At 40.9% G+C, this 23,331-nt stretch overlaps 1 long non-coding RNA gene across 1 annotated transcript in view; it reads right to left on the bottom strand.

Moving 5' to 3' along the window:
- LOC139071846 (uncharacterized) overlaps nt 1-12,511 on the bottom strand; it is a 62,087-nt gene extending 49,576 nt beyond the window's left edge. Inside the window, exons 1-2 of the long non-coding RNA XR_011521657.1 lie at nt 12,349-12,511; nt 3,968-4,096 (exon numbers count right to left, since the gene is read on the bottom strand). This is a non-coding gene — a long non-coding RNA (uncharacterized lncRNA). The remainder of the gene's footprint in view (nt 1-3,967; nt 4,097-12,348) is intronic.
- Between the last annotated feature and the right edge of the window lie 10,820 nt (nt 12,512-23,331).

The following is a 23,331-nucleotide window of genomic DNA, read 5'->3' as shown; positions in this document are numbered from 1 at the left end:
ACGCTACCTTAGGCACCACAAGCTGCCTTTATCAACAGGATAAATGTGGATTTTAATTCTAGGACACCTTTAAATATAAACTGATCATCTTACAACAAGAACAATGCACAGTCATTTTTTTTCTTTGAATCCACGGAGGTCAGTCGGATCAAACTTACCTTCTGATAAGACAAACGATGATGCTTTGCTGTAAAAGTCCAGGCTCACCCGTTTTCATCCCCATACCATTATAGAGCCTGAACGGCGTACTGCACAGGTCTTTGAGAATGGCGCTATTGAATTAGTTTGTTTCAGAAAGTAAAGCTGCTGGCTGAGAGAGTGGAGAGAGATAAAAGGCTCTAAGTTCATCCAGTTTCCGTGCCCACCTGCTTTATGTCCCTTTCCACTTATTACTGTGACCATAAAGAACATTATATAAACACATCAGCTGAAGGAGAAAAAGGTGATGCAGAGCGGTGAATCACTGTGTGCCAGAGCATTCTATCATTCATCTATTATTCTGATAACAGCTGTCAGAGAGCGTCGACTTTATGGATGAGACAGAAACCTTGGCTTCATGGTGACTCTGTAAAAATCCTGATAACATCAAGAAGAGACAGGTGGGGACCGAGATATGACATCCATATTTGTGTGTTTGATCCAACAACCCAAGCTACCTAAAAAAGAAGTTTATTGATTCTGTTGTAAATGAAAAGTTATTTTTTTAATCAGCTGATAGCTGGAATCAACAAACATTAAAAAGTTTTGTCTCCTTCCTGAGAAAGCTACAGCGTCTTTTGCAGCAGCAAATATTTATTCATCTATAATGTTTTAGGAGTGTTAGAGGCAAAATTAAACAGAAAACATAGCTAAAAGTTATAAGCTGGAATACTAAGTGATTATTTCCAGAATAAAGTTAAATGTAAAGAAGACAGTAATCAATAAATGTCATCATTTAGACGAAGAGCTTTTCTTACATCTGTAGAAGCATCCTCAGAGGAACTCAGAACTTCCTTTAAATATTTTATAATAGGATTTAAATATTTGAACAAAAGGCCAGTCAAAAATCTTTGGATATATAAATGAAGAGTAAAATTTGTTTAGAAAAGTTTTATTTTAATCCCATTGTCAAAATTAAAGTCAACATGTTAAAAAAGGTTGAAATTAGGGGTGGGACTCGATTAAAATAATTATAAAATTAGACGTTTTAATCTTGATTAATCACATTTTAATCATTCAAGAACTGTTATGCAAAAGCTATTTTTTATTACAATAATGTTAGTGAGGCACAGAAGACAAATCCACACTTTAATGAGTTTATTTCTGTAACAACAAAGTCTGTTTGATTACTTTGGTCTTATTATAAAGGTAACCAATGTGGGATTTGTTGGGATGTGTAAATATTAGTATTTGTGTTATTGATGAAGTGTAAATGGACATGGAACATCGTAAATGTTGTGTACTGAAGTGAACACTAGGTGGCAGCAGAGCACTGCTAATATATATAGAGGTGTAGTGTAGAGTTCAGGGGAAGTTCTGCTGAGGGTTATAAGATGAATGCTGCGTGTACAGGTGCTGGCCAGTAAATTAGAATATCATCAAAAGGTTGAATATATTTCAGTAATTCCATTCAAAACGTGAAACTTGTACATTATATTCATGCAATGCACACAGACCAATGTATTTCCAATGTTCATTACATTTAAATTTGATATTCATAAGTGACAACTAATGAAAACTCCAAATTTGGTATCTCAAAAAATTAGAATATTCTGAAAAGGCTGAATATAGAAGACACCTGCTGCCACTCTAATCAGCTGATTTACTCAAAACACCTGCAAAGGCCTTTAAAAGGTCCCTCAGTCTTGTTTTGAAGGCACCACAATCATGGGGAAGACTTCTGACTTAACAGCTGTCCAAAAGACAATCATTGACACCTTGCACAAGGAGGGCAAGACACAAAAGGTGATTGCTAAAGAAGCTGGCTGTTCGCAGAGCTCTGTGTCCAAGCACATTAACAGACAGGCGAAGGGACGGAAAAAATGTGGTAGAAAAAAGTGTACAAGCTCTAGGGATAACCGCACCCTGCAGAGAATTGTGACGACAAACCCATTCAAAAATGTGGGGGAGATCCACAAAGAGTGGACTGCAGCTGGAGTCAGCGCTTCAAGAACCACCACGAGGAGACTCATGAAAGACATGGGATTCAGGTGTCGCATTCCGTGTGTCAAGCCACTCTTGAACAAGAAACAGCGCAAGAAGCGTCTCGCCTGGGCCAAGGACAAAAAGGACTGGACTGATGCTGAGTGGTCCAAAGTTATGTTTTCTGATGAAAGCAAGTTCTGCATTTCCTTTGGAAATCAAGGACCCAGAGTCTGGAGGAAGAGCGGAGAAGCACAGAATCCACGTTGCATGAGGTCCAGTGTAAAGTTTCCACCGTCAGTGATGGTGTGGGGTGCCATGTCATCTGCCGGTGTTGGCCCACTCTGTTTCCTGAGGTCCAGGGTCAATGCAGCCGTCTACCAGGAAGTTTTAGAGCACTTCATGCTTCCTGCTGCTGACCAACTTTATGGGGATGCAGACTTCACCTTTCAACAGGACTTGGCACCTGCACACAGTGCCAAAACCACCAGCACCTGGTTCAAGGACCATGGTATCCCTGTCCTTGATTGGCCAGCAAACTCGCCTGACCTTAACCCCATAGAAAATCTATGGGGTATTGTGAAGCGGAGGATGCAATACGCTAGACCCAACAATGCAGAGGAGCTGAAGACGACTATCAGAGCAACCTGGGCTCTCATAACACCTGAGCAGTGCCACAGACGGATCGAGTCCATGCCACGCCGCATTACTGCAGTTATTGAGGCAAAAGGAGCCCCGACTAAGTATTGAGTGCTATACATGCACATTCTTTTCATGTTCATTCTTTTCAGTTGGCCAACATTAGAGAAACAAACATTTTTTCATTGGCCTTTAGAATATTCTAATTTTCTGAGATACCAGATTTGATGTTTTCATTGGTTGTCACCTATAAATATCAAAATTAAACGTAATAAACATCGGAAATACATTGGTCTGTGTGCATTGCATGAATATAATGTACAAGTTTCACGTTTTGAATGGAATTACTGAAATATTTTCAACCTTTTGATGATATTCTAATTTACTGGCCAGCACCTGTATGCTAGTCCCGCCTGCTGTAATAAAATTCATACGGATACAATTACTGCCTGCCTGCTTTCTACTACAAAACATAACAGTTAAAGTTTTTTATTACTTTTTTATGAAGTCCGATGTGTCATCATTTATTTAATTGTAGTTTTCTAGTGTTTGGAGCATGTTTGGTTAGAGGTAAGCTAGATGATATTTAATGATGTATAAGGCATAAAGTTTGATGTTCAAATTTGGGGGCACTGGGGCTCAAGGGGTAATTTTAACACAATATTTTTTCTAATTATTCATAATTAAAGAGTTAAAGTCCCACCCTTAGTTGAAATACAATTAAAGTAAAGTTGATAAAACGTTTTAATCGGCTTTGACTATTGTTTATTAGGGTTAGGCATTATGGAACCTTGCTGGTTTCATTGTTATTTATGTTTTAATCTCATCTTTTATTCTTGTTATTTCTACAAACTATGTGAAAACATTTAGACTTTTTTTTCAACATTTCAACTTGGAATACAGCAAAAAAAAGGTTTTTCTCATATGGAGAAGATGTAAGTCTCTGGAATTTAATTTAATTTATTCATTTATTTAATTTTCTAATTAGATTAAATTATATCATGATTTTTAAGTCACTCTACGATAAATGAAACTGGACTAAATTATGAAAAGTGCATAAGAATATGTCGAGTATATTATTCATGAATGTGAAATATTTATTCAGATTTATATTTATAATGTGTATAATCCTAAAAGACAACTTTTGTTGGGAATTGGTGCAACTTAGATAATATCAATGAACAGGATTTAATCACATCAGACAAACCTTAATCTCCATGTTCTGACTAAGAGCAGCGCCAGGATTCAGGCTCACTCCTGCTCGCTGACGCTCTTTCATCAGACGACATCAGATCCAGCTGATGATGAAAGCCAAAACGAGCTCCAGTTGCCAGCACTGAAAATAGCAGAGCTCCAATTAGCCCATCTCTGACCTTCTTTAGAGCAACACACAGAACTAGTCCTGATGCCAAGCTAGGATCTTGGAAAACAAGTGATTAAACTAAACAAATTCAGCAAAGACAAAGGTCAGACAGCTCGGATTGCAGGGGAATCTAAAATGTGGGAAATTCAAATTAAATTGACAACAAAGCTTTAAAACCTGTGTTCAACTAATGAGAAGTTTAAGAGAAGTGAAAGAACAGATTTAGATCACTGTCTCCACCCGAGAATCTTTGCTTCCTTAAATAAACTTGAGTGGAGATTATGTTAAGGTGGTATGAATCCCATCGTCATCCTGCTGCAGAAGAGCAACAGACTCTGAGGTGTCAGGAAGACCCATCCTAAAGGATTCCATCTGAGAACGCGAATCCTCCAAAAGTCCCGAGGTTGTCCTGCTGTTTATCTCCGAGACAGGATCGATCTTCACCAGCAGTAAAACAAGGGAGTGTCTCTAGAAAAAACTGGGAATATGTTTGAATTTTTGTGAGGAAAAGGGTCTCTGAGGTTTAAAACAGGGAAATTCTCTCCAAAGGTGGCCATTTTGATCAATTCTGAAATGTTTCTGTAATCTTAGTAAAAGTCATCGCAGGAATGCTTTGTTTATTTGAGGTTAGATTTACATTTGGTGTCAGCTGACACACGGAGAGCAAACAGGCTGCTTTAAAGCAACACTGAATATTAGGTCTGAAACGACTCCTCGAGTACCTCGGATAATTCGAGTACAAAAAATCCTCGAGTCAAATTCTCTGCCTCGAGGCTTAGTTTAATTCATGTTTAATTAATTCATGGCTTAGCAATCACCCGGGGTCATGTTTCATCCGGACCGAGATTAGTGACGCACGTACACACTGCACTGAAAGCACACGAGAGTAGCAAATGTAACTTTACTTTCTCTTAAGCCATGGCGGACAACGTGGACCCCGGTGGAGTGCAAAAAAGACAGAAAATGTCAAAGGTGTGGGACCATTTTTCACGTTGTAAGGCGGAAAACGTAGTCCAGTGTAAATACTGTAAAATGGATTTAGCCTACCACAACACCACATCCTCCATGCCGCAGCACCTGACCAGGAAACATCCACATGTAAATGCCACTTCTGCAGGCGGACTCGGAGGTCCGCTATATATTCTGCGGACACTGTGCGACTTTTTCATTTGTAGCACTCAGTTTCAGTCTGGTAGCAACACGTCGGACCTAAAAATGTGATAAAAACAGCCGTTTTTACACAACACGTCAGACGTTTTATTGTGTTGTTATTGACGTCGGTTGTCCCTCGGGATCGCTGCAGGAGGACGCGGGTATTTATGAGGAAAACGAAAAAAGTAAATAAATGTTTTGTGATCAGTATAATTTGACATAACCACGGCAAACATGCTTTCTCGACAATCCTGGTTATTGCGAGAAAAAAATGTGTAGAAATTAAAACGGACGTGTGTTCATAGGGAAACAGCTGGCGCGCCATGTTTGCGCATGCACCGTGAGCAGTTCTGGTGCTGTTTGGGCCACAGCGCTACTTCAACAGTTATCCTCCTAGTTTTTGTCTGGCTTGCAGGCTAGTAGATTCTCACATGAGGAAAATCGGCTCAGGTTGTATACTTATTTTTTGCACAGGCATTTGTTTACTGTGAAGTAGGGCTGGGCGATATGACAAAAATAGAATATCACGATTTTTCCAATATTTTATCACGATTTCGATTTTATCACGATTTATCCATGAATAGCATAACTTCAATTGCGTATTAAAGAAGAGAAACATTGAATAAATAAACATTCATTCATATTAGGGATAATCAACACAGTGACAACACACTTATATTTGAAACTCACACCAGAGATGGCAAAAGCCCTGAGAGAAACAATTACAAAAATCAGTTTTCTCGTTTTTCAAGTAACTTAACATAAATTAAAATCGTAAACATATTTAAAGTGCAAACATGTCAATTGCAAACGTATTGTGCAAACATGAACTTGTTCAAAATACTATGTAGCTCCCAGTTGCTCATGTAGTGGATAGTTAAGCTCAAATACGGCTCTGATGTGCGGCTGGACCAGAGATCGCTTGTGGTAGCAAAAAAACTGCGCATTCTGAATATTTTCTGCAACTCTCACTTTGCATTCAGCCTACATGCGTGGAATGGCGGTGTTCGAAAAATACATGCGGCTGGAAAACTCGTAGCACGGATCCAATGTTTTTATCATTTTCTTAAATCCCGCTCCTACTGTTCGCACGGGACACAAATCTTTAGCCAAGTGGTACGTCACTGCATCTGTCACGCTGTTCCATCGTCTGCTGTCTCTGTCGTAAGGAGTGAGTTTTGTGAGTGTTTCTGTTAGAGTTTGCTGCCTGGAAGAAGCACTAGCCGCTGCCGCTGCAGCAGCAGGCTTTTTAGCTTTAGCTGCCAGCTGGCTCTCATTGCATTGTTTGGGATGCCTTCTTTTCAAGTGTTTAAACAAGTTTGTGGTGTTGCCATCACTTGCCTTGACGCTCTCCTTGCAAACTTTGCAAATGACGTTTCGCTGCTCTTTGTCATCTGGTGAAAAACCAAACCAGTTCCACATAACGGACGAGGCGTTCCATTCGGAACGAAAACCTCGTTGTCGCTCAGCCGCGGCCGAAGCCATGTTTGTTCACACACAGGTGAAAACAAGCGGGGCACTAATATATTACTATGACTCACTCTGATTGGTTAAGGGTCAAACAAAGGTGTGTCATTTGCCGGAGGTAAGTTCCCTTTTCATTCAGAGGCAGAAATTCAACAGCAGAGCTGTGAATCGTGATAAAAAGGTCTCTCAAAAAAAATGACAGACCGTCAGATGTGTAGATCGTAAAACGGTCTAAAATCGTCATATCGCCCAGCCCTACTGTGAAGTAAAATTGAAGTGCTGAAGTTTTGAAAACTAATTTTGAATAGAAGAATAACTGGCAATTGCTTGCTTATTTTAAGAGGTCTTTCATATTTTATAACATGCTATTTGATATAATGGTTTACGAACACAAAAGGGTAATTTATTAGAGTACTCGATTAATCGATAAAATATTCGACAGAGTACTCGATTACAAAAATATTCGATAGCTGCAGCCCTACTGAATATGCTTCATGCTTCTCCCTCCTGCTGGTCGAAAGTGGAATGACAACTGTTGTAAACAACCCTGCCGCAGCTAGCGATGAGAACAAACTAACGCTAACACAAGCCAACCGGTACTAAAGCCATAAATTAAACGAGATCCACGCTGTTGGACAGAAAATACTCTTACTTTCAAGTCCAGTAGCAAAAAAAGCAAGGTCACCATCAGTCCGTGATTACGTAGCCTCTTTTAGCTCCTTCAAACTAGCGTAAGCCAATGTTCACTCTGGTTTTGGCTCTTTGCTTTGCCTCCAAAGACATTACTCTCTTACTTTTACTTCCAGACCCTGCCATGAGGCCAAATAGTTTTATTTACCTGCAACGTTTCGTTTGCGGCTGCAAACTCCGTCACAAAAAGTTGCAGGTAAAGAAAACCGTTCTGTGTTTTAAAAAGAACTAAAAGATGGTGCTAGCCTTTATATTAGCTACCGGTGAAGTAAACAGCTAACAGTCCTAAAGCAGATTGGGAGCCTAGGTCATGTCCATCTACTTTCGTGGGTCTCCGGAAGAATGAAAAACTGAATGCAAGTCAGTGGAGCTAAAAACGCTCTTTTCTAATTCTGCTTGTTATGTGCCATGGATTTCATATATGATGTCCGAGAATTTTAAAGACGCATTTTGATGCCAAGAACGCGCTTATTTTCAAACAGGGAGAAACGTTATTTTAGGTTTTGTTTGAAAATAAGTCCAGGACTACAAAAGCATCACCAAAGTGACGTCATTGAACCAGACATGGAGAAAAACAGGGAAAATGTTATGAGTTGCTCCTTTTTATTCAGGTTTGTGGTTTTGGTTTCTGTTACTGGTTTTACCTTTCTGATCATCCTTTTTTCTGTGTTTTTTGCAGGGCAGCTGCAGCTCCGTCCAGGTGCCCTGCCCCCTGTGTGGGCTTCTCCGGAGTGTCGCAATTGCCCAATTACCACCCTTACTTAAGCCACTGTTTTCCAGCCCTCAGTGTGGCGTTGTCTTTTTCTGTATTGCTTGATAAGAGCCAGGGTGCCTTCGTGCTAGTTACTTTCTGTTAGTTTTTCCCACTGTGTGTGGTGAATTTTGGTTATTAAAAACCCTGAACCTAAACCAAGGATTGTTATTCCTACGATTGGGTTACTGCCTGAACCCCACCGTGACAGAAAATGGCTGTAAGTTCATCGGACTTCTAATCCTTCCTTCAGGAGGAAAGAACCACCATAATAAATCTGGCTATCTGGTCAGGAGCAGCTATGCTAGGGGAGATTCTGTGGTGATGTCGCATACGTACTACGTTTGTATGTTCTATCAGTTCAACACATTCTCACTCCCAGCGCATCAAAAACAAACGCTTGGTCAGCCACCCTCCACGTCAGACCCCTGACGCTAAAAGTGCCCTTTTTTGTCACTTATGTGCGAAAAGGGGGTTTTCCCTTTTCTGACTTTAGATCCCAATGCAGCGTAAAACTGACGCGATGGGATGTCCACTGATGCGGCACCGAACCAGCTCATTTAGCCGCACCTAAACCTTAACGTTTTACTATTTATAACCTTCTCATCACCCTCATCCTAACCTTAACCCTCTTGCTACCTAAAACGTTACTCTCACTGCATTCTGACTGTGAATTTTCGTATTTGCCGCCCAAGGGGAACGTTAGAACATACCATCTGGCGAGGGTGAGGTTACAAATACCCTCTACTTTTAACCTCCACCTTGGCAGTTGAAACCTGACGAGGCAACTCCTGCCGTTCACTGCATAGAGCCGGCTTTTAGAGCGATCGACACATCACTAACGTGTTAGCTAGCAAGATGGTTAAGGTTAGGATAGGGGTGAGGGGAAGGTTAAATAACAAGAGGATAAGGTTAGGGTGAGGTACAATGAGCTTGTTTGGTGCCCTGGCTGTGGACATCCCATCGCGTCAGTTTTACGCTGCATTGGGATCTTCAGTCAGAAAAGGGAAAAACCCCTTTTCGCACATAAGTGACAAAAAAGGGCACTTTTGGCGTCTGGTGTCTGACGCGGAGGGTGGCTGACCAAGCGTTTGTTTAGGTGAAATCCCTAAAAGTGGGCAGTAGAAACAGGAAGAAATCCTCTTACTGGAGCAATACTCATTGCTAACCAGATTGGTACAGGCTACTTCCTGGTATTTTCATATGCTTATCAAAACTCCCAATGATGGGTTAAAACATTTAAACCTCTAACGCAAGACAGTTAGTTTAGTTTATGCCGTTTGCCTGGATAACTATGCTGCTGCATTACTTGTAACCTAAATCTTGTATGGAAGGGGCACCCATAGGAAGGGAGCCTATGGCTCTTCAGTTAGTATGAAGGTGGAATTTACTGCGACTCCAGCTGAGTTTTCTCAGACTGAAGGAACGTTGTATTCTGATCACAGGTCTGACCTTGAGGAAATAAGTATCCAAAACAAAACAAAACAGAGTTGAAGCAATAGTGACAGCGTTGAGGCTGCAGATTCATCAGACATAAACACATCTGTCTGCGGTGATCACAGGAGAGTTAGTGGAGTTAATGGGGATAATGAGGAAATTGGGAATGATTACAAAATTGATTAAACAGAGTCAGATGTGAGTCAAGCACTTAATGGAAGAAGATATTCAAACAAATTTTCCTCTTATCAGTTTTTGACTTTTAGTCCTTGTATTAATGAATCATTGTCTGCAGCTCCTGAAGCACGTAGTGTACCGTGCAAACAAAAGAGGTGGCGACGCTATAGCAGCCAGGACATGCTGATGCATATTTAATTAGGAAAGCTCTGCTTTCATACTTTTTATTTTTTAGAGCTGAGACACTCATTCAGTTCCTCGTCTGCCCCACACCCCCCATGCAGAACCCAACCTCCACTCTTCTCCCTGCAGGTGGTGGAAACACATGAAAGTGGCGTCCTGCTGCTTCTGTGGGCTAAAGCCCGGCTGAAGGCCCAGGAACCGGGACTCAGCCACCAGGTGTTTACCCCCGCCTAAGGGTGGTGATGGGGGGGGCTTTGGCTCTCCTGTTCCAGGTGAGCTGCTTTTCCTCTCAAGCTTCATTTATACTTCCCCATCAGCTCCAACAGGGAGAGACACGCACGCACAGACGGAGACATTTTACCCTCATACTTCTCCGTCTCCAGGGGAGTGTTGCAAAACAATTCCCCGCTAGGACAACAGAGGGCGTAGCACTGTTCTGTGGTATCCTGTCATGTACCCGGTCCTAGATAGTGTATTTATATTGTGTTTTTGCATATAAGAGACTTTTTAACACAGACAAATTTGTCTCTCATTCTCCTCCACCTCCTTATGCTCTCGCCACCTCTAAACCCACGTTTCCTGTCATTTCTGTCCACAAATAAAACGCTTGCTGCACATCTTTTCACTCCCCCCAGTCACGGGGGAATTAAACGTTCATATTTTGAGTTTTTCGCGAGGTATTCTTCAAGCTTCTCCGTGTCTACTGCTAGTTATCCTCGGCTCTCTTTATGTTTTTGAGGGCGCAATGGCGACGCTGTAGACGACAGCGGTGCCCTGACCAATCACAAGCTTGCGTTCTCTGTCTCGACGGACGGATGTTTAGAAAAGAGAGCTAGACTCCGTCCGTACTTTCAATTCAATTCAATTCAAGTTTATTTATATAGCGCCAAATCACGACAAGAGTCGTCTCAAGGCACTACTTGCGAGGGCTCTCCAGCAGGCTCGCAAGGATGGATAATGGCGTTGCGTGTCTCCGTCCCGACGCAGACGGAGAAGCATAATTTAGGATTTAGTCTGAGCAGTTTGTCATGGAAACTCCTTGTGCCTCTATTAACGTGCTTGAACACAGAGCTCTGTGAACAGCCAGCCTCTTCAACAGCGTACTTTTGTGTCTAGCCCTCCTGCAAGGTGTCAATGGTCATCTTGTGGACAAATGTCCATTTAGCAGTATTGCCCATGATTATGTAGCCTACAGAACTAGACTGAGAGACCATTTAAAGGCTTTTGTAAGCGTTTTTGAGTTCATTAGTCTTCAACATTGAACCTTTTCACTGGAGCTGGGACAATAATCAATAAATGGACTAACCGTACGATAGATGAAAATTAACTCAATATATTTTCCAGCCTCAATATAAGGAGGTAAAGAAATGTACAACTCTATTTTTATTATTTATTATTGGAGTGCAGTTTTGGTTGTGGACATTGGATAGGCCACTGTATTTATTGTTTTGGAGAAACAGGGTCTATTTTATTGTTTTTGGTGCAATATTTTCTGACAGAGAATGAAAGTCCTTTTTTATTTATCTATTTTTTGTTTGTTTTCTGTATTTATTTAGAAGTTCTGGTTTTGGACATTCCAATGCTAAATAAATATTTAATTGTTGCATTTTAAAGAGTGTACATGCATTATTATTATATATTAATATTACATAAGTGGTTATTCTGATCTCGATAATGTCGACAATAATATATTGTTTATCATCAATAATTTGTTGGAGTCGGACCATATGTCATCCAGTAAAATGTGTTATCATCCTAGCCCTACTTTTCACAATAGTCCAATATTCTGGGATACTGAATTTGGGATTTTCATTAGTTGTCAGTTATTATCATCAAAATTAAAAGAAATAAACATTTGAAACATATCTGTGTTTAATAAACAAATCTGGTATACAAGTTCCCCTTTTTGAATGGAATTACTGAAATCAACTTTGTCATGATAATTAAATCTTATGACCAGCACCTGTAATTTTTCAGCCCACGTCACGTTTCAAGCCAGACCAAATTTAGTCTACTTAATAATTCTCTGATGTTTTAGGTGTGGATGTTGAAGCTAACAGTGCAATCTGTAGTACATGTGTGTTACATACAGGAAGCTGAGGCTATCTGTTTCTATAGCTGTTTGCTTCATTAAACTAGCAGCTAAACACTAGAGCTAATCAACACTAATGTGGCTTTTATATATACAACTTCTTACTACGAACACCTTGCTTTCAGGTACAAACATATAGTACAGGTATTAAACTCACTGTACGAGTTCAGTGTTTCTGAGCTAACACAGCAAACAAAGCTAGCTAACTCAGCTAACACAGTTAACAAAGCTAATACGTGGCTAAAGGCTAACTTAATAATAACATTATTGTCTTACTTTAACTTGTTGCCATGGCGATCCTTAATCGTCAGAAGTTTCTTTACTTTTAGTGAAATATCTGCAAAATTCAGGGTGACCGTTTTCTTCTGTGTTGAAGGAACGTCTTCATGTTGGGATTTCAGCTAATTTAGGAACCACACAATTAGCTCGCTGCTAAGCTAGCGCCGAGTGGGCGGAGCTTACACACAGTTTCCAATTTCGCCTTCTCTTCATGAACAGCTGCTAATTTCTACAATTTTGCAGAGTCTGGCCAACTTTAACTAAGTAAAACTGAAAATATTTACAACTTTTGCTAATAATCACTTTTCTAAATGATAAAATATCACGTTATTATAATATTAATCTCACTGAGTGAATCTGTATAAAAGCTGTTTTGAAAGGAACATTTTTTTTCACTGAATCACATCCAACCAGAAATCAGAAGTTGAACCCAGAACAACCAGAAATAAAAACACATTCCAGACTACAACCAATCCAATCCAAGTTTATTTATAAAGCACCGTTTTAAACAGAATTGGAGCAGACCAAAGTGCCGAACAACATAAAAACCAGTAATAAAACACAGTCACTAAAACATAATAATAATAATAATAATAATGATAAATACATAAATAAAATAATTCTGGGATAAACAATAAAAACATCAGGCCTGTCAAACAGGTGGGCATCGTATTAATTTTTTTATAGCTATGCTACGTTAACACGTTGTTAAGAGGCATGAAAAAAATAAGTTTTAAGCTAATTTGTTTTCTAATTTAAGGAATGAAGCTTTGAAAGTGACCGAAAAATGGTAGGACTTGAAACACTCAAGGGAAGGGGCTCTTCTAACATGCAGAGGAAGAGCGTTCCACAGCTTCGAGGCAGCATGCGAGAAAGCAGTTCGCCGTTAGCTTTATATCGTGCAACAGGAACAGCCAACAGTGATAGTTCAGCGGAGCGTATGGGCAATCTAGCAATATGGGGAGTGATCATGTCAGCTAGGTATGCAGGAATCTGAGCTTGAAGGATCTTGTAAACAAAAACCATAGCTTTGAAGTTCACTTTAAACGAGAGAGGAAGCCAATGCAAATGGGAGAGAATGGATGTGATATGTAGACGTCTGCCAGAATTAGTCAGAAAGCCTGGTGCAGCATTCTGAACTTTCTGAAGACGATCCAGCAGTGATTTATTTACTCCCAATGGGACAGAGTTTGCGTAGTCCAGTCTGGAAGTAATAAATGCACAAATGACTGATTCTACATGAGATCTTTTCAGGACATTTTTCAATCGGGCTAAGCGGTGCAACTGAAAGAAGCAAGACTTGATCGTGGCATTGACATGTGGGGCTAATGTTAGCGCTGCATCCAGCTTGACGCCTAAACTGGAAACACAGGAGTTTGAAAGGAGCGGCATACAAATTCAGTATGTGGTTCCTAGGGTAGAATATAACTGCCTCAGTTTAGTCATCATTTTAATGAAGGAAATTTGCTGAAAACCAGGTTTTGATTTCTTAAAGGCAGCCCAATATAGTTTATATAGACTACGTTTACATGCAGCCAATATCTGGGTTATGATCGGGTTAAGGTCGGTAATCGGGTTTCTGAGTTGATCAGAATAACCCGTTTACAAGCATAAATAGAAAGAGTTACCTCTAACTTGCATAACCCGATTTAAATGCGGACGTTGGGGTAGCGTCAGGACGTATGGACTACGTCCAGACGCAATATGCGTCATTTCCGGTTCTTCTTGTTCTGGTATCCATGAAAACAACAACATGTTTCCCAGTTCGGAAGAGATAGCGACCGCGTTTGTTTGCGCTTTAGTTTCCTCGCCACTCCAAAAGTGTGGTGCTGTGTCGCGACTCGCCATGTTGATCCCAACTTGTTGTTTACTTCCGGTGTTCTGGCGCATACAAGACGTCTCGCTACTCAAAAGACCAAGATTCCTTGCGAACAGAGCATGTGCAGAACACACGCTTTGATGGGGATATCCCGATATGCGTTTACACGACCAAACATTCGGGTTAGAAAAGGGTTACCTCAGGTGTAGTAACCGGGTTTTTAAAAACCCGGTTATGAGCATATCCGGGTTTTTGGCGGTGTTTACATGGACATGCGGAACTGGGTTATTGTGAATATTCGGGTTTTAAAAGGGTTACTGCCTGCATGTAAACGCACTCATTAATGTCCAAACAAATAGGTACAATAAAGATCTTGATACAAAATTCCACATTTTGGGAAAATCAAATGTTTAGTTTTGGAAAAGCTCAACTTACTTAAGCCAAAATCCAGAGGCTGTAAAGTTGAGGTAGGCCTAGCGTGAAAGGTCATATCTCTGGATGAGAGTAGCGTCTGTTCTGACCACATGTGGTTGCTTTCACTAATAACTCAAATAAGCTCAGAACAAGTCAGGAAAACCAAAGATAGGTGGTTTGGCATAAAAGATGCACCAACTGGCAAATCATAAGAGTCGATGCCAACTCTGAGCAGGTCAAATGCTGAAACAAGTGTTTCAACAGGCTGCTGTTGAGTCCACATCACTGCAGCTAAATACCAAAAGGATGCAGACAGGAAAAACAAAACACTACCAGAGAGAATGTCAGCAGGCTGGAACAAAGCAAAGCAGCAACAGCGCACTCAAGAAGTCTGACAATTGTTATCTTTGATGGCCTGTGATTGGCAGGATGGTCTAAACTGAGACTAAAAATACGAAGAGTTTGTATCTGTGAGCTGGATGTAGCTGAAGCCATCAAAATTGTAATTAAACTTTTATTTAATCATTAATAAACACAGTTTAATTCTGTGAATTAAAGCCTCTAGATGGAGCGTCAGGATTAGTACCTTCATCAGAAACCGGGCTTATAACTGTCCACTGTCCCCTGGAGGAGCATTTACCAGTGGTAAAGGCCAGTTTATGTCTTCATTAGGCCTAACTGTTATATTAGAATAGAATTACATAGTAAAATTAAACAGATTTTTAATAGTCAAGTAACATTAGGTAATCAATGGTTCAGTTTTAACAATTACATGTTTTTATCATTATTAACATTGAAAATCAATCCATTCATCCAATTTCGGGTCGTGGGGGGCAACAGCCTAAGCAAGGAGGCCAAGACTTCACTCTCTCACCTGGACCAGCTCCTCCAGGAGAATCCCAAGGTGTTCCCTGGGACAGCAGAAGCTGATGACCAGAGCTGCTGATGTGTTCTTGGGCAAGACACTGAACTCACCTTGCCTGCTGGTGGTGGTCAGAGGGACTAGTGGTGCCAGTGTGTGGCACTCCTCGCCTCTGTCAGTGCGCCCCAGTACAGCTTTTGCTCATCCCCACCAGTGTGTGAATGTGTGAATGATTGTGCTGTGAAGCACCTTGGGGGGATTGTAGAACCCTAAGAAGGTGTCCATTTACCATTTACCATTTTTACCCTGACCAGCCGAGAAACATAGCCTCTCCAATGTGTCCTGGGTCTTCCTTTAGGTCTCCTCCCGGTTGGACGTGCCTGGATCACCAGGGAGGAGTCCAGGAGGCACCCTCATCAGATGCCAGAGCCACCTCAACTGGCTCCTCTTAATGTGGAGGGGCAGCGGATCTACTCTGAGCCCCTCCTGGATGACTGAGCTTCTCACCCTATTTCTGTCGCTCACTACTAGGGAAGTACACAGATAACCAGTTAACCGGTTAATTGCCGTTAATTTTGTAACTGGGTAAAATAGTTTTGCCCAGTGAACTGCCTCTAGTCCTTCTGCTGCGCTGGGTGTAATATATTTTGTGCCACTAGAGGGCGCAATCACACCGCTATCAAAGTATGTGTACGGGGCAACCGTAAAAGAAGAAATGAGCTTGTCACATGACCAAACAAATGGTCAGCAAACAGCACGAGAGCAGTTTATTCTTAGTTATTTCGTCTTGGGACACAATAAGCCTCACATCAAAGCCTGGCAGAACATGGCGCAGCAAAATGAACCGAGACCAGCAGCAGGCCAGGCGGCCATGACGCCTCCTGCCTGCGTCTGACTTCTAATTTGTCTAGTAAAATAAAGAAATGTCAGTGTAATTATTTAGTTCAATGTAAGGGAACTAAAATGGCTTTTACTAATCGGGGCCTCCAGAATGCGCGTATAAGCACACCATCGCAAGCGGCGCCGTGTTTTTGATGCCAGACGGTCCGCTGCGCAGCAAGTTCTGAGTCAGATGGGCGTTTCAGCTCTCATCCCACTCTTTACTTTTTGTTCATACATGTAACGAGTGTGGGATTTTAGTTGTGCCTCAGAGTTATATTAAAAAGAGTAGATGGAAAAAGGGTTATTATTCATAGAGCGGGGGCAAATGTTAAAGAGCAAGTCACCCCTAAATCACATTTTTTTGCTGATAAACTATATAAAGGAGTGTCCAATCATGCTGCCGACACGTGTAGTCATTTGGCATTTGAATTTGGCACTTCAGTGCATCTTGGTTAAAATTCAAATATTGTGCCTAAAACTGTCAGTGTTGCGCCGTCATCAGGGGAAAATTCTGCACTGTATTTGAATTTAAATCTGCCACCACTATTGGCTAAGAGGTATGCTATGATGTAATCTGGTACATTATGATGTCATAATGCCATTGTGAGCCTGTGTGTGTGTGTGTATTTGTTAGTGGCTCCGCCCTCTTGGTCTGCCAGGCAACAGCATTTGTTGCATTTTTCAAACATGAAGTGGGAGTGAAGTAAGTTTCTTGTACGGGGTGACTTGCTCTTTAAGTGTGCGTTGGGGATGGGACTGTTGGTTGGCTTCCGGTTAACTGGCTATTAACCGTTAGGAGGCATCAATAACCGGTTAAAGACATTTAGGAAAACGTGCATCCCTAGTCACTACGCAAAGCTTCTAACCACAGGTGAGAGTAGAATCTTAAATCAAGAGCTTTGCCTTCTGGCTCAGCTCTCTCTCCACCATGACAGATCGGTACAAAGCTCGCATCACTGCAGACGCAGCACCAATCTACCTATCGAGCTCATGCTCCATCCTTTCCTCACTGAACAAGACCCTGAGATACTTAAATTCCTCCCCTTGGAGCAGCACATGCCGACTTCATGTATTCTTCAGGGCTTTAAAGTAAAACATTTATATTTTTATTAAAAAATAAGAATATAATGTGCATAATATTGGATTGTTGAAATAAATAAATCCATATTCAGGTTTTAAACGTTACATTATTCTGTGAAAACGGGGGTGAAGTGATGCCCAAAAAGAGATCTCTTCACCCAACTTATACCCAACTTCTGTTGTACACACGTCTGAAGTTAAAAAGTTTAAACTATTTAAATGTGTTGATATGTATGATTTGAACATATTTTAACGTTTGCCTCCACATCAAAAAACATGCAATAAAAAATTTGCCTGGCCTGCCAGACTCGTCCTCTGTTTAATTCTACACAGAGAACTGAGAGAACCGAGGAGTGGGGCTGGCTGGTCAGGCTGATGAAAATTGCCTTCATTTGAGACAGTAAGTAAAAAAATATTACTATTACTGATGATATTAGTGTAAAAATTATATCTATATAATCGTAATCATTTATTTGTTTAGTGATCACTTCTCTTTACGTTAATATTAGGATTTAGGCAGAACACTGACTTTTCCTTGAAGAGCAAGTCCCCCCAAATCAACTCATTTTCTCCTGATAAACTATATAAATGTGTGTCTAATCGTGCTGCAGACATGTGTAGTCAATAGTTTTGCACTTTAGTGCATTTTAGTTCAAATTTAAATTTTCTGCCTAAAACTGTCAGTGTTGTGCCGTTGTCAGGTAAAAACTCTGCACTGCAGTTGAATTTAAATCTGCCATCGCTATTGGCTAAGAGGTGCCCTAGAACGTTAGCTGGTACCATATGATGTCACAACGTCATTGTGAGTCTGTGTGTGTGTATTTGTTAGCGGCTCCGCCCTCTCGGTCTGCTAAGCAACAGCATTTGTTGCATTTTTCAAACAGGAAGTGGGAGTGAAGTAATACCGTATTTTCCGGACTATAAGCCGTTACTTTTTCCCACGCTTTGAACCACGCGGCTTATAATGAGGTGCGGCTTTAGTCAACCAGAAAGGATGGATGCTGGAAAGCCTAATGAAGGAATGGTTAAAGGAGCGCTACGGAAAGCGCCCAGGAGGATTTATTTCACAGTAAAACGGCGCTGCTTGTTTTCCCAGCTTCATTCCGGGATGATGACAGCGACACTAACATCGCCACAGAAAAGGTGTGTGAGGAAGCTCTTCTGAGGCTGTTCAACTCCGACACTGAAGAAGATGACTTCAGTGGTTTCAGAGCGCAGGAGGATGATGAATAAACTAATCGATAACTTTTCTGTTTTGTTTGATACTGATCAGTTCAGTTACGTTCAGTTCAACGTTTTCAATTCAGTAGATATCTGCGGCTTTTAGCCCGGTGCGGCTTATGTTGAGGTGCCCTCTATAGTCCGGAAATTATGGTACTCTGGTAGGGGGTGACTTGCTCTTTAACAAATGTGGTGGAATTGATACTAACCATTTTACATCCTCCTATGAGGAGCTAAATGTTGAAAGTGTTCATTTTGATTTAATCACTTTAAAGTCAGTCCATCAGGAGCAGAATTAGTATTTTCTTTAAATAATAATCTACCTGAAAAATTCAAGCATTTGAGGGGGGGAAAAAAGTCTTTATTTGGGCGGGAAAACAATCCATGAGTCAATGTTTTGCTGCTAAAACAACTTTTGTAGAGATATCTCCTGCAGGCGTGACTCTTAAAATAACCCCCTTCACTTCACTCGGTGGTTTTATGTGCATTTTAAATTAGAGACAAAACAAAAATCTGTTTTTTACACTTGAGAGAATGTGGCTTCTCACAGAAGATGCAGCGAGTGAATAAATAATGTGGAACAGAAATGCTCAGAAGGCTGCTGCTGGTTTTGTTATATCGTTCTGGTGAGTCGTCCATTTGCTTCTTCTGCTGCTTTTATTTAGCAAATTTGGATTTTGGATTTTAAGGCGATCATTTTTTATCAAACTTGGTCATGAATTCCAAGAGTTGTGATGTCAATAATCTGTAAAGCCAGAGCCGGTCCTTCAGCTGAACTTTACTGATGTGACCTGATGGATAAAACAGGAATTCCAGAGGGAGTTTTATTTTTTTAGTTCTGAAGAACAGCAGAAACATCAGAGTGACCTGGACTGAACAGGGTTTGGAACATCACGCTGTTGTTCCAACCATAGTTCCCAGCATCCTCTATAAACCCACTCGCTGGTTGGGTGTTTTACGTTTGAGGAGGGAGTTGTGGAAGATCAGGACTTCACTGGTGTGACTGGTCACCCAAACTGGGAAAGTGGCTCCAGCAGATCTCAGGAACGACCTCAGAGACCTCAGTCCAGCTCCCAGACCTCTGAAGCTGATGTGTGTGGAGAGAGTTTTCCAGTAAACTCCACCCAAGTTATTTATGTCCATCAATATTCCGGTTGCTGACATCCATCATTAATGTTTAATCTGAGTGATGATCCCGATCAGAGTACAATCACTCAGAGGATGAATGATGGAAAGATTTCTGATGCTGTGGTTGAAATCCGGAGCGAGAGGCGTTGCTGGCAAAGCCGGATTCGGAGTGCTAAGAAAGGCCCTGGAAGAAGCAACGAATCCCCTCCGGACAGCAGACAGGAAACGCATCATCATCATTTTATGATGTTTGATGGATCCACTCCTCCCTGGGAGATGAAGGCCGGGTTTTTTTTAGCAGGAAAACTTTCAACCTCTACTTTAAATTATTGATTCCCTGTATTTCTCTGAATGTGTTCAGAAGATCGGAGCTTCTGGTGTTTTACTGACATGTTTGCTGCAGCTTTAAAAGTAAATCTGGTTCATATCAATAGCTGTGTTTCCATTACCGGAACTTTAGGGTAAACTCACCAAAATCTCCAAGTCTCTACTCAACCGGGCCGGCCGAATGGCCGTTTTCCGGGGCATTCTGAGTACCTGCTCAAAGGCTGGTGCTCTGAGTGGCCCAGTGGGAGGCCCAAAGCAGGTGGTGGGCGGGAACGCCGCCGTTTGGTTGGAACTCGGTTGGAAATGACATTGTACGTCGATGTAGAAAGTAGGAAATGCACATCAGAGCTTTTCCTGCGTTCAAATTTGCGTGGCGGCCACCTCCAGCTATTTTGTGCCGCCCCAGTCTGATTTCACTCCGCCCCCAGCTATGGATGTCATTTTAACTGCAGTTGCAGCGTTGCGCCACTACAGGGGCGCTGTAGGAGCAGCGGTGCACCGAAAAGTGCTGAAACCGCTGCAGAAAAAGATCATTTTTTATCTTGCCGAAAGGGAAATGTTTTTAATTTTTATATAATTTTTTATAATACAGTTAACATAATAGTTTATGGAGCAATTTTTACATCCGTTATTAGTTGTGGAAGTTTTGGTTCCACTGTCTGATTTGCATGATTACAATGGAATTTCCTGTTTAAATAAGTTTTCTAGTGTTAACCTTTGAAATTGCATTATGTTTGCAGAAGATGTACAAAAATGGTTCGCTTTTATGCTGTCTACTAAATCCAGTTAGTAAAGTTAATGTCATCATAATCTAATTGTGATTTTTTTATTGTAAAATTATGGGTTCTAATTATGTGTAACAAATGAAAACAAATCTAATTGAAATACATAGATTGATATGTGTAAAATCAGCAACCCCCATATTGGTTCATTAAGCAAGACTAACAGTAATTGCCTTGATTAACAAGATAGATGTTCAAACAACAAGATTTAATTGTGTTTTCTCAAGTTTTTAACTGTTGTTGAATGAATTTAAAAAAAATTATTCTACATACTTAAATAAATAACTTTGAGTCAATGAAAGGATACTACATTGATCCAATGAAATCTGATTAAATTAAACCACCAAATTCCAATTGTGTTCGTTTGACATGATCAAAAATGGGTAATCGTACTTGGTTGGTTCAATTATGTGGAAATAGGAGCCATGATTAGATTGTGTTCATCCAACAACTGATTTCTTTGAGGGTATGGATTTGAAAAAAATTCTTCGTCGTGCCGGCTGCTTGCATGTGCTAAATTGAAATGAGCACTTTCTTCGATTTCCACTTTTGACTTCCACCTGTTTCACTTTCTGCTAAAGCGCCCCCTGGTGGCAGGTGAAGGAAAATCTTCAGTCAAGGCCGCACCTCATCATAAGTCGCATGGTTCAAGGCGTGGGAAAAAAGCAGCGGCTTATAGTCCGGAAAATACGGTAGGTCAAATATTTCAATATATTTTTAACTACAAATATCAGATGGGAAAAAGGGAACTAAACACCAATCTAATGCACGTTATTGAGCCTTTTATAATATTTGGCCTTTAAAAAATTGAGGCAGTTGAATGCACAGAGTATGCATGTGCTGGCGCATGGTCAGGATGGTACCACCTCTGCCTCAGTTTGAGCCAGGAAAAGCCCTGCATATGGGGCGGGCATTTTTTGAAAACACGAGTTGTTGGCGTTTTCTGCACCAGTGGATGACATCACTCACAACGTGACGGTCAGGATGCGCTGGCGTCCTAGCACATTCAGGGCCAAACTGTAAATGGAGACTCGACAGCTAAGAGGACTGGACCTTCTATCTCCCGGTCAATTTCCCCCTCGCTGCATTTACCCTGAAGTACCGGTAAAGAAAACACACCCATTGATTGTTTTCCTGTTTGGGTTTCAAATCTCTGGTCATTTGATTATTTAAAGGCGCGTTGATGCCGTAGAGTGCACAGGAACATGAAAGGGAACGTCAGGCTTTCAGCAATCATCGCACCTCCAACACCGAGTTGAAATGGTAAATTTACTCGTGAGTCTTTGTGTGTTTCTGTTTATTTTCATTTATTACAAGAAAAACAACAAAACTTTTATTTTTTTATCTTCAAATTGTGTCAACATTTCCATCTGAGCTGTTGGAGCATCATCCATGTAAAGCTCTACCTCCTAAGCTACTGCTGCCCAGTAAAGTTGTCGCGCCCTGCTGTGAGACCTGTTCATCCATCCCACTTCCTGTTTTATTTTGGTGTCACCTCTTCTGTTTCAGTTCTGCTTCCTGTTCCTCATCACTCTGATTTCTCCCAGCTGTTCATGTGTGTATATAACCGGCTTCTGTTCTCTTTCAGTTGCCATTTCATTAGTTTTCATTCTCTTGTTCCAGGCATTAACTGATCTCTGGGTCCTTTGACTCAGTTCTGTTTTTTGATCACTTTTTGTTCCTTCGTTAAATAAGCCTTTGCCTAAATAAAAGCCTTGTTTTGCCGAACTCCTCATTTGGGTCCAGTCCTTCATACAAGCCCTGATAAAAGTGTTACCAAACTCCTTTAAATGAAACCTATAACAGCTGTCTCTACCTCTGTTATTTATTTGTTTATTGTTTTTCTGAATGGACTCAAACTCTTCAATTTTCTGTCGATGTGTTGGCACATTTATGCATTTCACGTTAAATTGTGCAGAATAAAAAAAAAACAAGCTTCCAGAGGAAATGGAAAACTTTAAATAAAAGCATGTAATTTGTAGCAGGAGATGCAACATTGCTGCAGAACGGGAGATGATTTCAGGTGTGAATATTACAGGTGGGCATGGAAAAATGTCAGAGTCAGGAAAAAGTGCAGAGTGGGGAAAAAAACCTGGAATAAAAGATTCATGATCAGTCAAAATCATCTGACCACCTCAGATCCTGATCACGGTTTAAAAGGAGACCATTATTATAATAATATTACATGATTGTGTTAGTTAAAGAGCAAGTTACCCCCTACCAGAGTATTACTCCACTCCCATTTCCTGTTTGAAAAATGCAACAAATGCTGTTGCCTAGCAGACCGAGAGGGCGGAGCCGCTAACAAATACACACACACAGGCTCACAACGACATTGTGACATCATATGGTACCAGCTAACGTTCTAGGGTTCCTCTTAGCCAATAGCGATGGCAGATTTAAATTCAAATGCAGTGCAGAGTTTTTACCTGACAACGGCACAACACTGACAGTTTTAGGCAGAA

Source organism: Nothobranchius furzeri, chromosome 9 (genome assembly GCF_043380555.1).
Source record: "Nothobranchius furzeri strain GRZ-AD chromosome 9, NfurGRZ-RIMD1, whole genome shotgun sequence".
In the NCBI taxonomy this organism is placed as follows: domain Eukaryota; kingdom Metazoa; phylum Chordata; class Actinopteri; order Cyprinodontiformes; family Nothobranchiidae; genus Nothobranchius; species Nothobranchius furzeri.
The sequence above is the reverse complement of the archived record's forward strand: the minus strand, read 5'-3'. Positions and strand labels throughout refer to the sequence as shown.